This window comes from Nelumbo lutea, chromosome 6, assembly GCF_056320005.1.
Source record: "Nelumbo lutea isolate HS-2025 chromosome 6, American lotus-T2T, whole genome shotgun sequence".
NCBI classification, from domain to species: domain Eukaryota; kingdom Viridiplantae; phylum Streptophyta; class Magnoliopsida; order Proteales; family Nelumbonaceae; genus Nelumbo; species Nelumbo lutea.
The window spans coordinates 10,800,993-10,812,750 of NC_142689.1; the positions used below are offsets into that span (position 1 = coordinate 10,800,993).

The 11,758-nt window shown below is 33.6% G+C and overlaps 1 long non-coding RNA gene across 1 annotated transcript; it reads left to right on the forward strand.

The window, feature by feature from the left end:
* The first annotated feature begins 6,617 nt into the window (after positions 1 to 6,617).
* Positions 6,618 to 8,642, forward strand: LOC148847298 (uncharacterized). Its single transcript, XR_016101390.1, has 2 exons — positions 6,618 to 7,069; positions 7,152 to 8,642. It is a non-coding gene; the product is annotated as an uncharacterized LOC148847298 (long non-coding RNA).
* Positions 8,643 to 11,758: the final 3,116 nt, after the last annotated feature.

An 11,758-nucleotide genomic window follows, 5' to 3' on the forward strand; every position in this document is an offset into this window, starting at 1 on the left:
TCACCTACCGAGAAGAACTCGCTAAAGAGCTACCACCAGACAACTCAAAGGAAAACCGATCCATTAAGAAATCGGATTCTCACCTTAACAAATATGGAACACTTGAAAATCTGCTTGATCAAGAGCAAGCTTTCTATCCCACTATTTTGATTGTTCTCTTTAACATTGGAGATCGTGAGACGAGAGAAAGAGTTGATGACTTAGAGTATACAAAGATGATGGATAGCCGAAGATGCAGTAGGGTCTTTGAAAACAAGAAGTGGAAGTTATAAGCAGAGATTCTTCGAGTAAAGTGTAATTTTATGAGAATGGTAAGAGAGGTTGCATTGAAGAAGCTAGAGAAGAATCATGTTTAAATCTTGCACTTATTATCTTCCTTGATTGAATCCATTTCCAATGTTTTTGATTGTCTTCTTTCTTTCATAGGGGAAAAAGAAGATGTATAAAGGAAAAAGTGTTGGTGTTATGTTGGAAGAGAAAATCAAAGATCTGAAAGAGAAACTGGAAGAGCTCCAAAGAAGCTAATGCATTAAGGATGTCGAGTTCCGCAAGTGTACTAACTTTGATAAGCAAACAATAGTTATTCAAAGATTATTAGAAAAACTAGATGGAATATCAATGGAAGAATGCGTGAAGGAGATTCAAGAAATGGCATAATCCAATTTGACAATCAGTAAGAATTGTAGGACCGAGGAGTGCTTCGTTTCAGATAGAAAGTCTCGGTTCATAGACGTAAGATTCACTACTGATTCTAAACAACTTCCTTCGTCTTACTTTGTTTTTGTTTTTGGTTCTCCTTATACATTAATTGATTATTCTTCTATTCATTTCTGTTTGCAATGCTTCATGTAAGCAGCTTTTTGTTCTTAATGTACTATGTGGTTGATTTCCATTAATGATAAATACTTGATTTGAATTAATGTATTGATTTTGATAAGAAAGAATTCCTTGCAGGTGATCTGAAGAGGAAGATGGAAGTATTGTCGAAGGGGATGCTGGAGAGGATGGAGGAGGGGCATAGGTCAATGCTCTCGACAACCATAGCAGCAACTGCGAGTGCTAGTAGCTCGGTTTGATACATCCTTGAGGGGCTGCATGTGAACAACCGAGTTTCCTTTCCTCTGTCATTTCTTCAGCCGAGTTTGAAGAGAAAGGGATGGAATGGGCATGCTCAGAATGAAGAGAAATGTCGGAGTTGAGTGAACTCTCCTCTCCTTTTTCGTTCGTCGAACCCATATTGAAGTCTAGAGGGGAGTTGAGTGAAGTCTCCTCTCTTCTCTCGTTTGTTCAATCCAAAGTGAAGATAAAAAGGGGATAAGGGAAATAGGAAGGGAAAAGGGTAAAATGGTCAGAATTTTTCATAAAGGTTAGTTTTGGTATTTTGAAAATATTAAACCTGCACTTGATATCACGTGATGGTTCTGACTAACAATGAATTAACACCGGTGCTAAATCATCGCAAAATGAAAGTTTGGGTATTAGATTGTCATATTTTAAAGTTCAAGTACTAAAATAGCACTCAACCTAAATTACAGGTTACTTATTAGGAATTTTCCCTTAAAAAAAAACCCAAAATAATATTGACTCATTGAAAAATGATGGCAAGACTGCTATTTATGTAGATAGGCGGAGATTAACATATTCTAGCTCAAGCTACATAAAATAGAGATCTCAAGGAGTTTTAGTGGGACTGACTAAAATGCTAAAATCAAGTAAAATAAAATAGATGAATTTTGACATTACCTGCAAATCAAGATGACACAGAGGTCAAATTTTGAAACCCTTGCTCTACGTCGTGTATGCTTTTCACGTTGCCTACGCCAAACCCAACTGAAGAAGTCTCCGTTCTCCATGCCTTTTCAATTTTTTTTGGAAAAATTCTCGATTAGTACCATGTACTTTGGGCCTAGTTCCACTTTGGCCCCCGAATTTTAAAATGCAACAATTCAGTACTCGAACTTTCAAAACATGACAATCCAGTACCTGCCCTTAACTAACTACTAACCACTGTTAAGTAGCACTTGAAAAAGATACAAATGCCCTTCAAGTGTCATCTAATTTTCTTTATCAGCCATCCAAACATTAACAAAAAATTAACAACCTCAAATCATTACCTCTTCTATGACCTCAACTTTCTTTAATGGAAGAGGCAATGATTTGAAGTTGTTAATTTTCTATCATTGTTTGGATGGTTGATAAAAAATTAGATGACACTCGAAAGGCATTTATGTCTATTTTCAAATGCAACTTAACGGCTGATTAACTAGTTAATGACAGGTATTGGATTGTTAAGTTTTGAAAAATTGGGTACTAAATTATCGCATTTTAAAGTTCGGGGGCCAAAGTGGCACTAGGCCGAAAGTACAAGATACTAATAAAAAATTTTCCCTTTTTTTTTTCTTCTCTCTCCCTACTCTAAGCCTAAGAAAAAGAAAATTTTGCACCCTACAAAATGGGTGTATAAATATTGAACCACTTTGCATTCACATGAACCAAACATTTTTATTTTACACTCTACAAATTTGTATCTATACTCATTCCAAGTGCAGCAAATTAAATTACGGCTATATAGAAAGAAAGAAAGAAAAGAAAGTGATGCCAACAAGAAATTCAAATCAAAATATCAAATTCCGTATCAATCTATGCACTTTCTTTTTCTTCTTTAATTCGGCCTTCGAATTTTGATATTTGATGGATTGTTTAATTAAAGTTGAATTCGAGAGCAATGCATCCAACATCAAACATCGAGTTTCTGGTGTCAGAACGAAAACTTCACCGCGAATTTCTGAATTTGTTCGTTTGCGGTGTTCCAGTACAAGGTGGAGTACTTTCCCTGTTCTGCATCAAAGAAATCATCAGACAAACAATCCCAACAATACAGATGTAGTGGAGAGCATACTGAACAGCCAATTGAAGCGTGGGTCATACATTTAAACCACCTGCCTTTTAAAGAAGAATTCCCTATTATTATCCTATACTTTGGGTCTTGTGCCACTTTGCTATTACAATTTGGTATTTTAATTTTTAAAATATGTCAATCCAGTATCTACCGTTTAATCGGTTGTTAAGTGGCATTTGAAAAGATATAAATTTCCTCTTTATCAAATATCTAATATTGATAAAAAATCAATAGTCCCAAATCTTTGCCTTTTTTATTCAAAAAAGTTGGAGTCACCAAAATGCCCACCGAGGCTTAAAGGGCATTTTGCCAATAAAGGGATGATTGATAAAAAGAATTAGATGACACTCAAAGGGCATTTATATGTTTTCAAGTGTCACTTAACAACTGGTTAACGGACTGATTAATGGAAGATATTGGAATGACACGTTTTGAGCTTTTAGGTACCATATTTTCACGTTGTAAAGTTAGGAACCAAATTGACACTAGGCCCAAAGTACAAGATACTTGTTAGGAATTTTCTCAAATAAAAATTTAAAGGGTAGAGGGATGTAACATGCACGACAAAAATGACAAAAAGAAGGGTAAATTTGTTAAGATAAAATTATATCATGGATGAAAGGCAAATGGCGTGAAATTTTCATTTTTATATATACTAGCAGAAGGACATGTGGTACAAAGGTGCATTCAATGTGAAAATATATAATAATAATAATAATAATGATGATAATGATGATGATGAAGAATATGAAATGTGGTTTTTTAAAATAAAATAAAAAATAAAAACCATATTATTAAAAATTGCAAATTGTAGTTCATATTTTGCTTTGGATTTTTCTTTAAAAAAAAACAGATTTTTAACTAACTTTGTACTTCCAATCATCGTCACTTCTATATTTTTATTTAGTCAATAAGGCTCTGTTTGTTTATAGTGCAAATCTGAATCAAATACCTACCTATTTTGCAACCGGTTCAATTCTGTGCCTTTTTATTTGTAATTAAGATACACACTTCTATTTGATACAAGATTTGTACTTTATATATCGTATGCACTTAATGGCAATTCAAAATTTACACCTCTAAAATTAATTCAAAATTTGCACCACCTTCCTATTACCTCAATTCCCTCTCATATAAACGGGTCACACCATCTTATTTCGTACTCCCTCTCAATTAAGGGTGTCAATTGGACTGGATTTGGTCCAATTCGATCCAATCCATTGTGAGAGAATTAAAAATGGACCAGGTCCAATCAAATCCAATGAATACTTTGGACTGGTCCAATTCAATGTTTGGACCAAACCTGGTCCAGTAAAACCTATTTCCTTATCTTCCAAAACAATGCATGAAAGAATGCAGCTATTTGTTTTAACGAGGTGTCTTCCAGCAACATTAAAGAGGGAAGGCCACCATTGAAAACCTCCCATCTATATTTAACTAAGGCTATGTTTAATTTAAAGGAAAATGAAGGGAATGGTAGGGAAGGCTATATAAGTTTTGTAAAAATTTTCCTTGCTTTTTCCTTCAAGCCAAACAAAGAGTAAGAATCTCAACATCTCAGCATCCCATCGTGATATGCAAGTTTTGTTTCCTAATGCCTAATCGTCCCAGGTTTTGAGCACAATTTAGAAATGTCTCTTGCAGGGGCATTTATCTTAAAAAGCTATTATTATCATGGCTGCAGACTATTTTGCAACAAAGAGACTAATAGCAAAGAATAATGGCATGAAAGAAATGGTAAAATAAAACTTCAAATTTTTGTAGAAGATTTTGTGGAGTTGGGGTTGGGTTTGTTGGGCTATTTGGCATGGTTTTTTTCCGATTTCATGGTAGAAGACATCAACTGGTTTGGGCTTCTTCTATGTTAAAGGAGACTACAAGCTAACGTAGAGGAAATCGGAAAGGCAATTATCACTCTTAAGTAAACGAAAGTGTGAAACTGCTCTACATTTGGAACCCACTTGCCTATTTTGTAAGAATTTTATTTGTCTTTCGTTTCAGCTTTTTTTTTTTTTTTTTCTCTCCAGTTTAATTCTTTTTCGTTCTTTGTTATTTTGTCATCTTGATTCTGTGTTGGATGATTATTTTGTCATCTTTGTTATTCTCATGAGATTTATGGGCCATTTAATGCAGTATCCCTCATGTATGTTCTTCCTTCAGATTATTTCTTTTATTCCATCTTGTCTTGTTTTCTTTTTAAGACAAAAAAATGGTAAATTTCTTAAATTACTCCTATTTTTTATGAATTAACAAACTGTATCCTTCTTGTACTCGTGATATCCTTAAGCTTTTTGACAAATATCTAAAACCTCATTTGTTGTTAATTTTCAATCACACTCCATTCACATATAACATTATGTGAGTAATAATTATTTTAAAATTCCTAAAATACTTTTATTGTTCATCGCCCATGTTGGAAGTTACAACGATGGTGATGGTTTTGGTATTATAAGCAACGACGGCCACTGCAACTTCTGACAAAAATTTGGTAAAAAGGAGGTAAAGAAAGTCGAAGGAAAATTTTGGCTTCTGAGATTCATTTTGTTTCAAAAGAAAAAATCGCTCAGGAAGAAAAATAGAAAGAAGGCCCCAAATAAAGTTTGGACGTTCAGCGTGCTAGAAGAAAAAGTTTTCCATTTGGTTGGCGACAGTTAAAATTAGCTAGGCTTGGACGTTGGAGAAATCCTTGAAATTAGCCAACCCAATTCACCAATCTCGACAAAAAATAAACCTAATTCTTCAAACTTAGAGATTTAGGATAAATAATATATCTTCCGACAATTTAACCCATTTTTCTTCACCGCCATTAAAGTAGTATCGTCCATTTCCTCAAATTCTAGCCACACCCTTGATAGAAAATCCATATTTCCAGCTTAGAAACTCAAACAAAAGCTAAATTTTCAATGCTTCTCAAAAACACCGCTTTTGATTATGCTCGGATGCTTCATATATTAAAACTAAACGCTTCATTCAACCCATTTTTCTTCGCCGCCATTAAAGTAGTATAATCCATTTCCTCAAATTCTAGCCACACAACCCCTGATAGGAAACCCAGATTTCCATAACTCAAAACAGAATCTAGATATTCAATGCTTCCCAAAATCTCCAATGCTTGCAACAATCATTCTGAGTTCAACTATGTTTCTCTTCTCCAACGCGCTTGAGACAGACAACTATGATTTCAGGCTTTGGGAGGTATTGAAACTCGATGGCGGAGGAATTGGTGGAGGTATCGGAACTCAGCACTATTGCCATTCAGGGTTTGGTGACAACTACATAATTGGGCGAGGTGTAAAATGAACAATCGCATCAGAACAAAGAGGCACTGATTTATTTTTCAAGCAAAGCTTTGAAAACATTGGTAAGGGGTTTTTCATCAATTGTGTTTTATTTTGAAATTTTGATAAATAGTAAAAGGCAAATTTAACATTTCGTTTCCTTCGAACGATAACAATTGTCAGATTAAACAGTAAGAATATAGTTTATCAATTTCGTGAACATTAGAGATAATTTAAGAGTTTTACCCAAAAAAAAATAAAATAATTAGACAGCCTATGAAATAACAATCTTGGATTTGCAGGAATGGGTAGAGGGACAAAGAGAAAAAATAACAGAGGGCCGTGGGGTGCTTCTTGAAAGAAGTAATGAAGAAATGGAGGGTAGGGTAGGGTAGGGTAGGGTAGGGGAAGGGGGACAAGGTGGAAGAACCTCAAGGAATGGCTGGGATTGAAGGAGATGAAATACTATTGGACCACCGGGGGCTTTAGCCCTTCCAATATAAACGCAAGGGAACGGAAGACTGATGGGTGAGGATCAACTTCAGGCGCCTGAGAAATAGTGTGGCGCATGTGGAAACAACCTTTGCAGGTTAGATTCCGGTAGAGTCCAGGATGAACTTGGCGATAAAATTAGCAGCGGAGTGTGTAAGGAATATGGTGGTGCCCCCACCGTCATTGCCACAGGGCCATTGCCAAAGGTCGTCATTGATGAGATTGTTTATGGGAGCGGACGGCATGGCTGGAGAGAGACAGAAAGAAGTAGGAGCAGCAATGGATGGGATGTGTTGCGTGTGCATGGGGAAAAGGAAAGGTTTGGCATTCATCCCCTTTGGGTGTAAAAGTGTGCTCGAGAGAACTTTTGGACCCGAAGAAATTATAAATATATTTTAAGGTAAATTTTTTAACCACTCTTAATGTTTCTGTAGAATCGACCATTGAAAGTCAATTTCAGCTCTCCTGATTTGGTTTTGTAGAGAACCTATATTTCTTAGATTGGGAATTTCTCTGATAAGCTTCAGAAGCTCGACTTGGGGATTAATTCGTTTCGAGGGGATATTTTCGAGAGCTTATTCTACCTTGAATTGCTAAAGTATTTAGATATCTCCAAGACTCCAACAACATTTTGTTCGAGCCCCTGCGTGATTTTCATCAAACGTTGGTTTATCTCAATCTTGCTTCAAATGGGTTCGATACGTTTTGTCTGAAGGTAGAGCTCTACTGTGTCAAATTGCAGCCATTGAAGGAATTTCCTGGGTTGGCGTTCGACAATGCCGAGGAGGTGGCGCCCTCTCTCTCTCTCTCTCTCCCTCTCTTAGTAAATCCACTGTAAGCAAAGTTTCGAAGCCTTAGAACCTGAAACCTTAGGCGGCCAATAACTCACCATGAGGAGGGGATTTGTACACTCTAATTAGGAGCTTTTCAATTGGGGATCTACGGATGACATTATTTTGACCTCAACAGAGATTCACATTTCTTCTAACCGACTTTGCAAACACCATGGTCAAGATGGGGAACTTGAGCCCCCTCACTTGAGATAAAGGAGAGATCGGGAAAAATTGTAGAAAGGTAAATTAGTGATGAAAGGTCTCTCTATGTCTAATATATTGTGCAAGTCATGAAGATTGTTGTGCTGTTGAGCGGTCTTCAAGGAATGAAACTCGGCATATAGGATGGAGTTGCAGAGAGTGTTGGGAGAAAAGATCATGAGCTTGCCCCAGGTTTTTATCAGAGGGAAATACATTAGGACTGATGAGATTAAGCTGCTCTGATTGAAGGGTCCCCTAGGTTTCATCCTGCTATCACCAGCCTCCATTTCAAGCCAGAAGAAAAGAAACCTCCCTAAATCCAATCAGGTCTACGCTTCTGACATTAAAATGGTAACCAAATGAATCCAACCTCGATAACTTCGAAGGAGTTCAAAAACACCTTTTCTATATTCTGCTTCAGAAAAATCAAAGATTTTTCAGATGTGATTTATTATTTCCAATAACAGAGACCTGGGCCTGGACGGTAATTACACTTCGGCATTCATTTCTGTTGCGACCCAGTCACTCCTTTACCTTCAAACGCTGACGTCCTCTAAGAAAATGTTAGCCTTGCATTGGTTATGAAGTGAATCTTAGGGACATGCCTTTGCCTTGTAAGTGAAGTCTTCATCGTCTCAGATGAAGGAACCTAGATTTGGACCTAGGCGGCGAAGAGAGACCAAGGAAGCTGAAGAAGAACTAGAGGAGATAAACCTCGACAATGTCCATGTGAGAAAGGTGTCAAAAATTTTATTTTGAAAATTTAAAGAAGAATGATGGGTAAATTAATTTTTTTAATCCCTCTAGGGAAGAAATTTTCCCTATTTTTTGCATGCTTTTATGAATGTAATTAAAGCTCAAGTGTCAATTCTTCATTTATTTTTATTAAACTTTTATTTTCTGAATATTTCTATCCAATTAAATTGCTTTATCATTTAATTTTGTTTATAGTTTCTTCTTTTTATTTGCATTGATTCAACAACTGGCTTTGTGTTGCTAGCGTATGAAACTGTTGCATGGCAAATTGTAATCATTGGTGGTCATTTAACTATACCTATTTTCATCGTCATGGATGCCTTAATACCTCTTTTACAACTATCTTAAAAGAATTTGCTATTATAATTAATATATTATATAGTAAAATACAATTTCCTTAATAACTTTTTTGTTCCATTTAAAATTAATAAAAATGGAGAACCACAGAGCAAAACTAATGGTCATTGTAATGTATATCTGGCCAGGCGGCCACAACAATGAACAATACATTATTGCAGAAGGCAGGCCTTGTTGGGCACTCAACAGCTATGATGCTGAAATTCGAACCCTCTTTAGAGGGTTTCAAGTGTCCTCTACAAAATGAATATCACATCTTTTGGTATATATATACATAACACAGCATTAGTTGAATTTGCAAAAACAGATCAAGTAACTCACAGCATTAGAGCTGTTGCATATAAATATAAACTATCTTAAAGGACTGATATCTTCTTTTGAATCAATATGTTTTGTTCATTTACCTAGATATTACAATCAAGCAGCCCACCTTTTTGCGTATATATCTTGAAAGGGCCAACTTAGCCTACACTATAATACTTAAAATCCTAATCATGTAAGCTTCTCTATATGAAATGAATGGAGGATCTTTCTTTGCCAAAAAAGTATGGTCAAGTTAGAATTCTTGAAAACACCCAAACCTAAAGCCACCATATAAGAAGTTGAAGAGTTATTAAAGTTTATTACATTTCCTACATTTCTCATGCTAGCATTTTACCATTTAACCGACCATAAATGGGTATAAACAGAACCCTTATTCTTTATCATTACCGTTACTGACCTTTTTCTTGGTTAGTATTCTCTGAATGACCTTTCCCCATAAAACATGAGCGTCGATCCAACCCATTATTAATAACTAGAGAATGACTCCATACTAAGTACGGGGTTAATATTTTTTGATAATTTTTATTTTGTTTAAACAAAAAATGTCTAATTTATTATTATTATTTCTTTATTTTTAATGATTATTTGTGTTGTAATATTTAATTAATTAATTATTATTGTTATTATTAAGTATTTAATTAATGTTTTTATTATTGAAAATTTTAAAGATTAATCAAAATGTAATATTTACTTAATTATTTAATTAAATATTAATATTATTTTTAATTAGTAATGGTGATGATAATAAATTAGACATTTTTTGTCTAATTTATTTAATTATTTAATTAAATATTTACTTAATTATTTAATTAAATATTAATATTATTTTTAATTAAATATTTTTAATGATTATTTTCTTATATTTTTTTAATATTCAGTATTTAATTACTGAATATTGTTGTTATAATAGATTTTCTAATTATACTAAATTATGGTAATTTACATAACTTTAATGCACAATCAATTTTTGAAGTTTACTATTTAGTTATACAAAATTAAATTAAAAAAACTAATATGGGTCTTATATCTTTGTAATTGACAATCTATTCTAACCAATTTTATTTGAAACCCACCATTGATTTATATTTTTTAATTTGATTTAAGATATTAAATGAGATCTTATTGATAAACAATAACCCACTTTATTTGGTATTTACTATTTATCTAATAAATCTATTTTGAGTTATTTATTTTTAAAAGTTAAATTAGGTTGCTTCCTAAAAAGTTTGTAATTAATAAAGTATTTTCTTTTTGAAAAAATCATTTAAAAACAAATGTGGGTTTATGGTAATCTTTTAATGGGTCCCATCATTTGTATTTAATAGACTATGGATAAACATGTGTTAAGCTAATAAATCACTGTATATTGAGAATTAGCGGGGACCCATGCAATGCACGAGATTTATTAAGCAAAAGCTAAATAATAGAATGGCTCATTTACTAAAATACCCTTATAGTTTCATGGATTTACTAAAATCTACCATATAGTTAACATTTTACTAAAACACCACTTATAATTTGCAATGGATTTAATCAATCTTCCCTTAGATAACAGTGGAAAATGACAATGTTGAACCCAATGCTCATTTAAATAAATTTAGTCAAAAGAAAATAAAAACTAAAACACCATTTCTGCCCTTAATAAGACATAGAAAACCACTCTATTGGCTATATTTGGTCAATTTTGTTTTATATACAAAAAAAAGTGTTAATAATATTTTTGGAATAAAAAATCACAGGCCTAATGGCAAAACAAACACTCCTTAATAAGACATGGACAACGACTCTATTGGCTATATTTGTAATGTTTTAGTAAAATGAAAACTATAAAGTAGATTTAAGTAAATATATAAAATTATAAGATGTGTTCTAGTAAATGACCCAAATAAAAACACATAAGAGTAGAGTTCACATCTGCGCCCCACAAGGGAGCACCCCACAATGTCTCACAGCACATCTCCACCATGTATTGGGAACATCTCCCAACGATAGTACCAGAACCGATGATGTCATCATTGGGAGATGTTCCCAATAAACGACAGGGATATGCTATGGGACGTTGTGGGGCGCAAATGTGAACTCATAAGAGTATACGGTTGTTTTGTATTTTTAACTTTTTAAATAATTAATATTATTCATATTTTATAAACTACTGTTAATAAATTTTTTATAATACAAAAATAACAATAATTAATTTCAGTTAGGTTTGTTCATCAAACTGATGAAACCAACCAACCTAATCAACTCGACTCGAGTTGGTCGGTTTTCTAGTATTTTAGGTCGGCTTTGGTTCAAAATTTTCCTAATTCGACCAAGTTAGATCAATTTCACTTTGGTTATTTGTAAACCGACCAAAATCGAATGACCTAACCATGGATATATATTAATATTTTATATTTTAAATATAATTTTTAATATAGAAAAGTAGAAAAATTCTCATATTTCTTAGTCTAAAATGTTTTACATCACAAATCTAATTTTTAATTTATTTTTTAATGATTGCACTATACTTTTTAAAATTAAATTAAATTTTTAAGTTTAAATCTTTTGAACCGACTGACCAAGCCAAAAAATTGACCAAATCCGATACAACTTGAGTGGGTCGATTTTCACAAAAG